The sequence below is a fragment of the Thalassophryne amazonica genome, chromosome 7, assembly GCF_902500255.1.
Source record: "Thalassophryne amazonica chromosome 7, fThaAma1.1, whole genome shotgun sequence".
Taxonomy (NCBI): domain Eukaryota; kingdom Metazoa; phylum Chordata; class Actinopteri; order Batrachoidiformes; family Batrachoididae; genus Thalassophryne; species Thalassophryne amazonica.
Window position 1 is genome coordinate 6,826,131 of NC_047109.1, and position 13,008 is coordinate 6,839,138.

The following is a 13,008-nucleotide window of genomic DNA, read 5'->3' on the forward strand; positions in this document are numbered from 1 at the left end:
TTTCCTTCCCACTGTAGCCAAGTGCTTGCTCACAGGGGGTCGTTTTGACCGTTGGGGTTTTACATAATTATTGTATGGCCTTGCCTTACAATATAAAGCGCCTTGGGGCAACTGTTTGTTGTGATTTGGCGCTATATAAAAAAATTGATTGATTGATTGATTGATTACCTCAGACAAAAATACAGCAATTAATCCACAGTTATTCCGAGTTGAACGTAATAATGGCAAACATCAGAATTAAAACAACTGCACATATACATTTGATTGTTTATGTACATTAAACTTTGAAACAGTTCATTGTCCGAATTGAGGCAATGACCTTTGACCCCAACAACCTCAACCATTGCCACAACAAACATTTCATGGCAGTTCCAGGCTTAAACACGATACGCATGCCAAGTTGGGTGGGACCCTGCCAAATGTCCTTGGAGTAGTAAGAAAACAGACAAGAAAACAAGCATTTTTCAAAGTATGTCTGCTATAGTTTAAGTATGTGATCTAGGACTATTTAAACTGAATGATTGTTTTTCCTTTGCACGTAATGATTTGATTTTATTACAAGGACATAATAAAATTGTCAGCATTTATTTGGTAGCCTGGTTGTCTGTCTGTCTTTTAGCAGGATTACGTCAAAACTACTCCACGGATTTTGAGGACATTTTCAACGGGTATCAGGTCATGGAAGACTCCATTAAATTTTGGAGGTGATCCTGACCCAGATCCGGATTCTGGATCAAGGTTTTTACAGATTACGGCAAAACCACTTCATGGCTTCTCACCAAATTTGCATTTCAAATGGATATTAGGCCATGGAAGACTCCACTGAATTTTGGAGATGATGCAGATCGAGATCCAGATTCTGGCTCAGGATTTCACTTTATAGGCTTTGAAAGATTACGTCAAAACTACTTCATGGATTTTGATGAAATCTTCACCACAGATAGATATTAGGCCATGGAAGACTTCATTAAATTTTGAAGGTGATCCGGATCTGAATCCGGATTCTGGGTCAAGATGTCACTTTATGTAGGCTTTGATGGATTATGTCAAAAAGACTTCATGGATTTTCACCAAATTTGCACCATGGATAGGTATTAGGCTACGGAAGACTCCACTGAATTTTGGAGGTAATCTGGATCCAGATTCTGGATTCTCACCAAATTTGCACCACAGATGTCAGCTGAGGTGGTTTGGGCACCTGGTGAGGATGCCCCCTGGCTATCTTCCTGACATGGTCAACCAGGGGAAGACCCAGGACATGCTGGGGAGATTATGTTTCTCAGCTGTCTTGGGAACACCTTTGCATTTGACCAAGGATAGGGAAGTGTGGGATGAACTGCTTACTCTGCTGTCACCGCGACCCGGATCCAGATAAGCAGCTGAAAATGAATGAATGAATGAATGAATGAAGATTTTGCCAGGAGGAGTTTTAATGACAGACTATTTGTTGCATCATGGGCCACAGCACAGACCCATCGACAGACACAACTTTATTGATGATTTTATTCTTAAAGTAGCAAAATGGAATTGATAAACTTTTCAGTGTTGGCAAGATTCCTTATGCTCCTTCACACTAGAGGCCGAATGAGACCGAATGCTGACCGAATGAAAATTCGACCTACACTCGGGCAAAGTCGAGGCGCATCCAAAAGCCTCCAAACAATTGGGCTCATTTGCACAGCTAGCCCAAATGTAGAGTTCATGCACCCAATCTTGAAGTGCAATCAAGGTGGAAAAAGCTTGAAAGGCAGTCGAAGTGCAGTCTGACTGCATTCTCAGCATTCAACGTGGCAACTCAACAGCATTCGGAGCATTCTGAACCCGTTTGAAGGAACCTGGAAATGGTGAAAGCATGCCAGATCCTGCCGACCCCGGTGCATCTTGTTCGGGGTGCACAAAGGAAATATTGTAATGTGCAAAGTCTGCAATACGTAGTCATTCTGTGCAGAGAGAGAGAGAGAGAGAGAGAGAGAGAGATAGAGAGAGAGAGAGCTAGATAGATAGATATGAATGTCAGGACCTGCCTTATTCCTGACCCTACCCCTAACCATAACCACCCCCAACCCCCCGCTTCACTTTTAATTTTGCGCAGCCATCATGGAATGAATTAGAATGAATTTGTGCTGCCGTGATGAAAATGAGATGCTTTTAGTCACAATATCATGAACCAATAGATTAATGTATATTTCGTGCTGCTGAATCACGACTTGCCATGAGACCAGGTTGGACATGGCAGGTCTTCAAAAGAGCAGACCACAGCGCTTGCTCTGCCATGCCCCTCCCCTTGTTTGCCTTCCACCCAGACCTTGGGTGTCGATCAGACTGCACAGGTATGGCATTCGAGCATTCTGCATATTCATGCTGCCCTGATTCTGCCTCATTCATGCTCATTTTTGCGACAGGGGCTTTAAGAAATTCCAGTTTTTAGGTTACATTTTTCAGTATAATGCCCTTGTGACACATATCAAAATGGTTAGAACAATTTCTGAATGTGGGACATATATTTGTCTAGAGCACTGTATAAGGGTTAGAGTTGTTATACTTTTCAAAAGATGATCAAAACTTTCTAAAAACTTTTTTCATTTGATGTGAATCCAGATATTGGTGGCAAAGTAGTTTCAGGTAATTTCAAAGTGGCTACATTTGAGATTAAATGGTTTGAAGTGGTGATCAAAACTGAAAAACTGGATTTTTGACACCACAATTTGATACCGCTTTTTCATGTCCAGTGAGATACTGGAACCTTCAGTATCTGCTGATACGAATACCAATCACATAACTTTTTCTTAAAGTGACTGATCTATTAAAAATACATATGTCTTGATGTACAGTGCCAACCTAGACTTTTCAACAAATTTTTACTCCCATGAAGGAAACCATACATAGTCCGATCCCCCAATTTTGGTCAATATTGTACAGATACTGATCCAAAACAGTGTACTGGTGCAACTGTCATCAAAAGAAGAAATTTGAGCACAGTACATCATCCAAACAAGCATCATCTGAAATGACAAATAATCTAAACTAGACAATGCAAATATCGAAGAGTGATGCAAGAATGGAGTATTTTGTTGTGTGAACTCCACTGTGGCCTTTATGTTGTTCAGTGTATCCTGCCCTTGATTCTAATGGACGGTGTGACTAAGTACAAATCAGAGTACTGTGGACGTTCAGTCTGCTGGTCGCTCTCCATTCCACTCAGTCTGCAGGGATAGAAAGGTGGAGATGATTCTCACTTTGGCGCTGCTTGTATGTGCAGGGACACAACAGGAAAGCAGCTGCCTGAAAAATCCACACTACCACTGCTGATGATGGATAGCAGAGAGTCCATAAATAGAAATTGCACTAAACCCACTTTCATTAATCTTAAAGAATGTTTAAATTAACTCCTCGATGTGTTCTGCTGAAGAAAGGAGGAGGAAAAGCTGACAGTCTATTTATGAGGAGAAATAACTGGGGAAGGATTCTAATTTGTCTTGCTCTCAGAGATGTCATTTGAATGAACATGGGGATACACTGGGACCGCGGTACGCATGGTGTGAGGCTGATTGAAACAACAATGAGAGCACCAGGATCAGAACAAACTCCACAATTCCTTCAGATTCTGCAGATTTTTTGCACCAATTGGCTGAGCAGTAAAACAAAAATTGTTGACTCCACTTGATTCATTCAAGTTTCAGCAATGCAACTTGACACTTACGTTGACATAACATAATGTTCCTTTGTTACTGCTCAGCTGAATGTGTATTAAAATAATCTGCAGAACAAATTCTGAAGTACATTCCAAAGTACCATGCACAGACTTATGATACTGAATATGCAACGTAGTCAAAGCAACAAGATGACTTGAGTCAAGTGGAGTCAAAATTTTTATATTTTTTTATACCCTGTATATTGGCCAAAATGACGATATTCGCCATCATCTAACCGGGCGCATATCTGCATTTTGGGCGGACCTGGGTGTGAACGTCGGGCCTCTGAAAATGCAATACCACCCTCCAAAAGCATGTTATTGTATTATTGTTGTCACTGCTGTGTGTGTGTGTGTGGGGGGTACACGATAACTCAAAAACAGCTGGATAAATGTCCTTCAAACTTGGTGGGAATATTAATTGGACAGATATCAAGAGGTGATTTGAAATTTGGAGTAGTGGCAGAATATTTACATAAGTGTGAAAATCACATACAGAATTTCCTGCCAATTAATTTCTATGAATCAAATTTATTTGACTTTTGTTGTGATCAAGTTTGCGATCACCGGTATCCCCGCCCATTCAATAAATATTTTGTTTGCAGTCTTTAAAAACTGAATTTTTTTTTTAATTGAATTGAATCTGATTTATTAGGCACCACAGCTTTAAAAAAATCACTCATTTACAAACCACAAAATCAAACAAAAAACTTACAGGAAAGAAAAGAAGAAGAAAACAATGTACATGGTGCCCAAAAGGTGTAGGCAGAAGCAACACTTATAAACGCCTACACCCAACCCATACAGTCAAATCAACCCCAGCGATGTGCCTGATCATGACGATCATTCCAACAAAGTCTGAACAGTAGCAGCTCATAACTACAGCTGTGGGAAGTCAGTGTTTCACAAACAGCTTCTATTTCGTACTAGTTACCACAGTACATATTCAATAATAAGAATTCAAAATGAAGCAGATTCATCATACAACACAAACTCAACACTTTTTCATCAGATACATATCCAGAGAACACCATTTCTTTATATAAATATTTAAACTGGTTGATATTTGGACATCGTTTGAGTTTCTCAGGTAGCTTATTCCATTTTTGGGGCCACAATAGAGACACACAAGCATTTCCTGGTCTTCCTAGCTCCAGCATTTTAAAATGATACAAACCCCTTAAATATATATTTCTTCTCTTTGCGTAAAATATTCTTGAATTCTAAATGATTATTGCTTATTTATCACGTTATACATCAATTGAACAGTCTTAAATGAAATCATGTCATAGTTTTAATATCTTCAATTTAATAAACAATGGGTTAGTATGATCCCGATACCCTGCATTGTGAATGATTCTTAATGCTCTTTTTTGAAGAGTGAATAATGGTTGCACTGTAGTTTTATAGTTATTGCCCCAGACTTCAGCACAGTATGTCAAGTAAGGTGCAATCAGTGTACAATACAGAGTATGTAGTGATTTACCATCAAGAATGTGCTTTGCCCGATTTAATACTGCAATACTTTTTGATACTTTCTTTTGAATATGTTGAATATAAGTGTTCCAGTTAATTCTATCATCGATGATCACACCTAACAACTTGTTCTCTTTAACACATACTATGTTTACCCCTTATATCTTTAACTGTATTTGTTCATCTTTTTTATGATTTCCAAATAACATTATTTTAGTTTTAGACCAATTTAATGATTTGTTCTTATCAAACCAACTCTTCAACTTTCTCATTTCAGATCCCAAATCAATTAATAATTGTTGCAAATTATCTCCTGCACAATATTGGTTTGTGTCGTCTGCAAAGAGAACTGCTTTAAAAACACATCTGAAACTTAACATTTACATTTACTTACATAAACATTGCCAACACAGAACCCAGAGGAACCCCACAATGATGTCCAGATACAAAGAACAGCAGTCCCCAAGTTTAACAAACTGGTTCTGGTTTTGTAAATAGCTTTTAATCCAATTCAGAGCCACTCTTCTATCCCATAAAGCTCCATCTTTTGTAATACGTATAAGTAAAGTATTTTGGGTAGTTCTTTGCCTTTGGTTATTTGATATAATACTATTCAGTATTTCTATGTTTCCTTATGTATTTTTATTAACGTTTAGTATTTTTTTGCAGTTCTGCATAATGGTTGTAATTTATTTGTATAGTCTTATATGTAATCTCAGCCTCTCTTGATTTATTTCTAATAAACTCTCTATATAGCATATTTTTTCTTCTTGCAAGCCCTTTGCAGCCCTTTTGTTATCCATGGACATCCTTATATTTAATCCTTATATTATTATTTACACTGTAGTTTATAACTGGACAGCTTTTGTTGTATATATCAAGGAATATATTTTCAAATTCGGCATATGCTAAATTAGCATCATGCCCTGCGTAAATAGAATTCCAATCCTGCAAATGTAAATTATTTTTTAAGGCAGTAATAGCTTTTTTAGTTTGCAGCTGTGTATAATATTGTATTTTCTCATCACATTTTTATTTAAATTTCGATCAGTTACTATAAAAATTGGTAGGTGGTCACTAATATCATTGATCAATAATCCACTTGCTGTTTTGGTGTCAGTATCATTTGTAAATATATTATCAATGACAGTAGCTGACTGAGAAGTTATTCTTGAGGTCCTAGTAATTTTTTTTTACATAAATTTAAACTGTACATGGTATTAATGAAATCCTTTATGTTGATATGGATTTAAGAGATCAATATTTATATCTCCACAGACAAATACACACTTATTACCCATCTGCGAAAAATGCTTCTCTATCCAGTTTTGAAGTTCTTCAATTTTAGAGCCTGGAGCTCTATATATGCAGATAATAATTATGTTTTACCTTTTACCATACAAATTTCAATTGTAATACATTCCAAAAATTATCCACGGCCATTGTCATTTGATCTTTAATTTTGTATTCAAACCTTTTATCAACATACAATGCCCATCCACCTCCTCTATTATTTCTATTCCGATGATTGAATTTGTAACCCTCCAATTCATAGTTTGTATCATCACCTTATGCAAGCCAAGTTTCCATTATGGTAATTATACTAAAAGTTTGGTTTCCCAGAATTCTTGTACAAACTCCTACTGTTAAAGTGAATTATTGAGAAAGTCCTCTCATTTGTAATACAGTTGTTGTATTGTTTCTTCTGTATAATATTGACAATTACTATTTATAAAAGAATAAAAATGATTGTCCGGGTCTATCTAGACCCGGACAATCATTTTTACAATCATCAAGACCTTCAAAGACAATCAAAGACAATGGGCAAGGTCTTTAATCCCCTATGGCTCCCGGTGTGTAGTGAGCGCCTTGTATGGCAGCACCCTGACATCGGGGTGAATGTGAGGCATAATTGTAAAGCGCTTTGAGCGTCTCATGCAGATGGAAAAGCGCTATATAAATTTACCATTTACCATGCAGTGTCACTGTTATTAATGTGAATGTGCTTTGAAGAAAAAAACTGATGATCTGCTGTTCCATGGAGTGTGTTTCTTCCTGTGTTTCATCCATAGTACTAGCGCTGCTAGCTAGCACACTGACATATGATTGATGTCTAGTGTTCAGTCCTGTTACAGTGACCTCATCCATTCCAGCGTACTGCTCCAACTCGTCCACTTGTTTTTCCAAAAATCTAATTTGTCTTTTTCTTCCATCAGTTTTCTCAGCTCAAACACCTCCTTTAACAGACTCAGTAATTCATTCTGTTTTTTAACCACGCCACTCAGTTCTTCCGACATGAAGTTCTGTATCTCCTCTAGTTCTTCTCCACTTATTACCTTTATAGGTGGCATGATAGACCAAATTATGCAGCCTCGGCAGGCTAGGTCACTTAGTTGCTACTGAGGCCTAGTAATAAGGTGATCGTAGGCCTTCGATGGTCATCGACGAAACTTGGCTGAGCTTCTTCAGTGGCCCACAACAAGCCTCAGACTTAACTGGACCCCTTCATGGGGCGCGACGAGCCTCGTGCCTGGCTGGGTACCTCCACAAGCCTCGACAATTCTCGGGCCTGGCTAGGCCCCTCCAGCTTGCCAGAACGATGACGAGACTGGGTCCCGGACACAGCTGCAAGCGCTGTTATCAGGTGGAACTGCTTTCTTCTTAACCTAGTACAGTACTTGCCGATGGTGGTTGCTGCTGGTGCTCTCCTGCTGCTGCTCTGGTGTCACTCCTTGTCTCCGCCACCAAGGCTAAGCTAACCTAGTTTAGTCTGTGGTGTCCCCGCTTCCCTGCAGAGCCACGGGCCTGGTAGGGCTGCCGATGCTTTGCTGTGGTGCTGGATTTAGGCCTCCAACGCTGCCGCACGGGGAGTTGGACCTCAGACGCTGCTGCGGGCCTGGATTTGCCGGCCTCCAAGGAAACGCGGGCCCAAATGGATCCGCGATGCTGGGTTAGGCCTCAGACGCCGCAACGAGGCCAAGTTGGAACTCCAATACTGCTGCAGGGCTGGATTGCCGGCCCCCGAGGAAACTCGGCCCCGGATGGATCCGCGAGGCTCCTGCAGGAATAACTGGCAGACGCCGGCACGGCCGTGTGTTGAAATAATCCAGTTCAGATCAGAAGCTCACTCTGGCGGCTCATCACTGCTCACTCTCACACTTTGTTCACATAATTGTTCAGGAGCCGCCGAGACCCAGGTGCTGAGAGGACACGTCAATCACTCAAATTCGAGGTACTTGAAGTTTCTAATTAGTGTAAAGGTAAAAACAAGAAACCCACAAACAAAACAAAAAACAATGTAAGGCTTCATCGGAACAGTTATATCATCTTAAATCCTCATTTCTTTCAATAATTTTTTTTAATCAAAACAAACAAGAAAAGCCCTCATCCCCCCGATGATTGACTTACTAAGGCCAGATAAAAAGTTGTCATGGTTGAAAACAATTCATATCCTGGTCATGTCAGTAGAGTGGCAGAGAAGTATGTGAGGGTAGTGCAGGACATGTACAAGGATAGTATGACAGCAGTGAGATGTGCAGTAGGATTGACAGATTCATTCAAGGTGGAGGCGGCATTACACCAAGGATTAGCTTTCTTGTTTGCAGTGGTGATGGACAGGTTGACTGATGAGATCAGACAGGAGTCTCCGTGAACTATGATTTTTGCAGATGACATTGTGATTTGTAGTGAGAGTGGAGAGCAGGTTGAGGCTTGCCTGGAGAGGTGGAGATATGCTCTGGATTTTATTGAAGTAAATGTGCAAGGTGCGAAGAATAAGCACAAGAAGACCTAGGACTGGCCCGTGACAACAGAACGACAACTAAAATTATACAATGCCTAATTGAAGTTGGAAAAGTTGTTCCCTACCTTACTGGGACTTCTGGCACTGGAGGAGACAGCTAGTCTCTCATAGTCCGGACAGTAGAAGCTGAGTGCCAGCCGTAAGCAGACCCCAAGGTGGTCAAATGTTTGCCTTTTCATATGTGAAAAGGCAGACGCACACAAATATGTTGATCCAAAACGTGCAGTCAAAGCCTGTGCCGTTTGGCTGAAGTTGGGGTACTTCTCTTTCTGCATTAGATCTCAGAATTGGACATTCATGTCAGGTGTTGCTCTAAATTTGAGCTCAATTTCATTTTTCAGTGTGAGGATCTCATTTTCAATAGCATGTCAGGATTGTGGATTTTGTTATGTATTTAAGTGATTTTGTCGGTTACTTTTGTACTTGGGTTTGGTATTACTGCTTTCTCTTGTCTGTCACTTGGGTGCTTGGTGGTGGGTGATTCTCCTTCTGTTTTCCATGCCTTGTTCTGGATCTTTCCTGCACACCAGTTTCCTATTACCTCCTTATCACATTCTTTATTTAAGCCTCTCGTTTCTCTCACTTCCCCGCCAGATCATCGCGCTGTATGCCATCACTTCATAGCCCTGTTCCCTGTGTTTTTCCTCAACCTTTTACCTTGCTGTGTTTTTGGACTGCCTGTTTTTTTTATTGGCCATGTCTTTGGAATGCCTTTCTGTGTATCAAACCCTGCTCATTGTACCAGTAAAACCCTTTAACTGAATCCTCTCTGAGTCTGAACTTGGCATTTGTACCCAGCCTCTTGGTACCACTGGTTCTGATATAGCACAGCTGTCCAGGTTGAAGAGTGATATCAGCCACTTTGGATGTTATACAGTCCACATCTATATTTTCCCCAAATAGAAAACAGAGAAAACTGACAATAGGCTCAAAGGATGCAAAGTCAGTAAAGCACCTGTCAGATGGCAGATGGAAAAGCGCTATATACAGTAAATGCATTTACCATTTATTTATTTACATGGAGAAATGTGGCAGGGGTGGGATTTGAACCAGGAACCTTCCACACTGAAACCAAGTGCACTAACCAAATGATCTATAAAACCAGAGCTTCTTTTTTGAGTCCTGCATTTGTGTCCAGACATCTCTGTCCACCCAGCCTGATAGAAATGCTACTCCAAATTCCCTTTCTTTGGTAAAGCCACATTTACATGGAATTGCCATTTGAATAAACTAAAAATAATCCTACTCCCACTCTGGATGAAAGTGATACATTTTTGATTTATTAGCTTCTGCCATTGTAGCATTGCCTTGCTCTTCACTGTAGCTTCTTGCATCCTTTTGACTCTGCACATGCGATCGACTGAAACTCAGCCCGCAATTGACCAGTCGATTGATCGTGGGTTGAGTTCCAGTTGATCGACTGGTTGGGCACGTTTGTTGGGAAAGTGTAGTGACACGGACCCACAACAGGGGGTGCAAATGAACGGACAATGAAAATGCCAAAAAGGTAACAATTTAATGTTGTGAAAATGTGCACAATGGAATACAGATACAACTTTAGGTAACAGTCAATTGAACAACAGGTGACGTGTGGGCAGGCTCGAGGATAGGAGATGCCTGTCCAGAGAAGAGCCGGGCCCCACACGATTTCCACTGACAACGGAGACCCGCAACACACCGGAGCCACCAAGTTCTGAGTCCCCAGGTGGCCACTGCCTCCAGCTGCCGGATCGGGTACTGCTGGCAGGAAGCACAAACAATTTATGTGGGTGTGTGAAACACCCAGTAAACAGTCTCAAGCACAGTTCCTTCTGGTGGAAAAACCTCCACCTCCTGAACGCAGTTACTCAGAGTACGTGCAGATCCTTATGTAACACTCGAGTTTTGGATAGAGGAGCGGGAACGCCGACTCCTCCCTACGTCCACAAACTCAGCAACCAGCTGTGTGTATACCAAAGGATATTGCTGCAAACACTCAGGTGCAAGAACGTTACAACTACGACTTCAGATGCAAAGACGTTACAACTGACAAGTTTAGCTGTAAATTGTGCGTGTGCAGCGCTGAACGGCTGAGAGTTTACCTGTCAGGTAAGCTGATTTCTCGGCAGGCAAGTGGAGTTGCTGTCCGGCCTTTATAGGAGGATGATGATGATTGTGATGAGTGGCAGCTGTCACCGTCAGTGTTCCAGGGAGGCGGCTGCGCCCTCTGGTGCCTGAAGCCCGCCTTCAGGCAGGGCGCCCTCTGGTGTTGGGCCAGCAGTACCTCCTCTTCAGCGGCCCACACAACAGCGTTAGCCCTAAGCACATAGCTAAGAGTGGCTTTAGGACAACAATGTGAATGTCCTTGAGTGGCCCAGCCAGAGCCCAGACCTGAATCTGATTGAACATCTCTGGAGAGATCTGAAAATGTCTTTGCACCAACGCTCCCCATCCAACCTGATGGAGCATATGATGTGCTGCAAAGAGGAACGGACAAAACTGCCCAAACATAGGTGTGCCAAGCTTGTGGAATCATAGTCAAGAAGACTTGAGGCTGTAATTGTTGGCAAAAGTGCATCAACAAAGTTTTGAGCAAAGGGTGTGAATAATGTGGTTTCTTTTTTTTTTTTTTAATTTTTAAAATAAATTTGCAAAAATAAAAAAAAAAACAACTTTTCAAGTTGTCATTATGTGGTGTTGTGAGTAGAATTTTGAGGGGGGAAAAATGAATTTGCTCCATTTTGAAATAAGGCTGTGAATACTTTCCAGGTCCACTGTATTTACTTGTACATTTACATCATAAATCCCAGTGTAGATCTGTACTGGATCAACTGTGGCAACCCTGTACAAAAAATGGGGCAGATGAACAGCAATGTGTCCATTTACGTCATGGTGTGTAGAGCATGCAGGGTACTCTGTTGGGAAAGTGTAGTGACACGGACCCACAACAGGGGGCGCAAATGAACGGTCAATAGATGAGCCAAAATATAACAATTTAATGTTGTGAATGTGCACAACGAACATACAGACAATCACAGAATATCATAACAGTCAATACACAGAGGTGACGTGTGGGCAGGCTCGAGGATAGAAGACGTCTGTCCTGAGAAGAGCCGGAACCACACGATTTCCGCCGCCCCAGAACCTGGTTAATACTGGAGCCGCCAAGTCCCGAATTCCCAGGTGATCACCGTCCCCGACTGTCGGATCTGGTACTGCTGGCGAAGAACAAAGACAGTCAAGTGTGGTTGTGTGTACACCCAGTAACAACAACGGTGGGAATGCCACCTCCACCTCTCACTCAACACGTTGCAGCGGTCTCAGAGGAAAAGGAGCGCCGTCATGCACAGCCTCCACCAAAACGACCGGTTCTCCTGCAAACACTCACAATCACAGATTTATAAATCTCAAAAAAAGGCTGAGAGTATTACCTCCTATGAAGTATGATATCTCGGCAACGAGGTGGAGATGACGTCTGGTCTTTATGGAGTGAGATGATGTTGAGTAGATGGGTGACAGCTGTCAAGAGGTAATGAGCGACAGCTGTCACCCCCAGCTGTGTCCATGGCGGCAGCGCCCTCTCGTGCCTGAAGCCCGCACTTCAGGCAGGGCGCCCTCTGGTGGTGGGCCAGCAGTACCTCCTCTTCTGGCGGCCCACACAACATACTCATTTAATTTGACTCCAGATGAAATAAATAAATGTAAAATGTAATATTCACATGGCAACACAAACCACTTGAGTAATCTCAAAAAGTCTGTGCAGTCAGTCACCTTGAGGTTGCAACCCCAACTACAACCCCAAATCAGAAAAAAGTTGAGAAGTATATGGAATTTCTTTTTTTTTTTCGCAACAATCAATCAATCAAAATAAATAAATAAATAAAGAAACACGATTCTTACATTTACTTTGACTTTTGTTTTATTGCAGACTGTATGAACAGATATTTCATGCCTTGTGCGGGCAACGTCATTTAATTTGTTAATATACATCCATTCCTGCATTTTGGACCTGCAACACTTTCGAAAAAAAAAGTTGGGATGAAGGCAATTTAGGACTAGA

The 13,008-nt window shown here is 41.3% G+C and overlaps 1 protein-coding gene across 37 annotated transcripts in view; it reads left to right on the forward strand.

Annotated features, from left to right (window-relative positions):
- Nucleotides 1–13,008, forward strand: part of rims2a (regulating synaptic membrane exocytosis 2a) — a 725,652-nt gene that overhangs the window by 199,777 nt on the left and 512,867 nt on the right. The window lies entirely within an intron of this gene.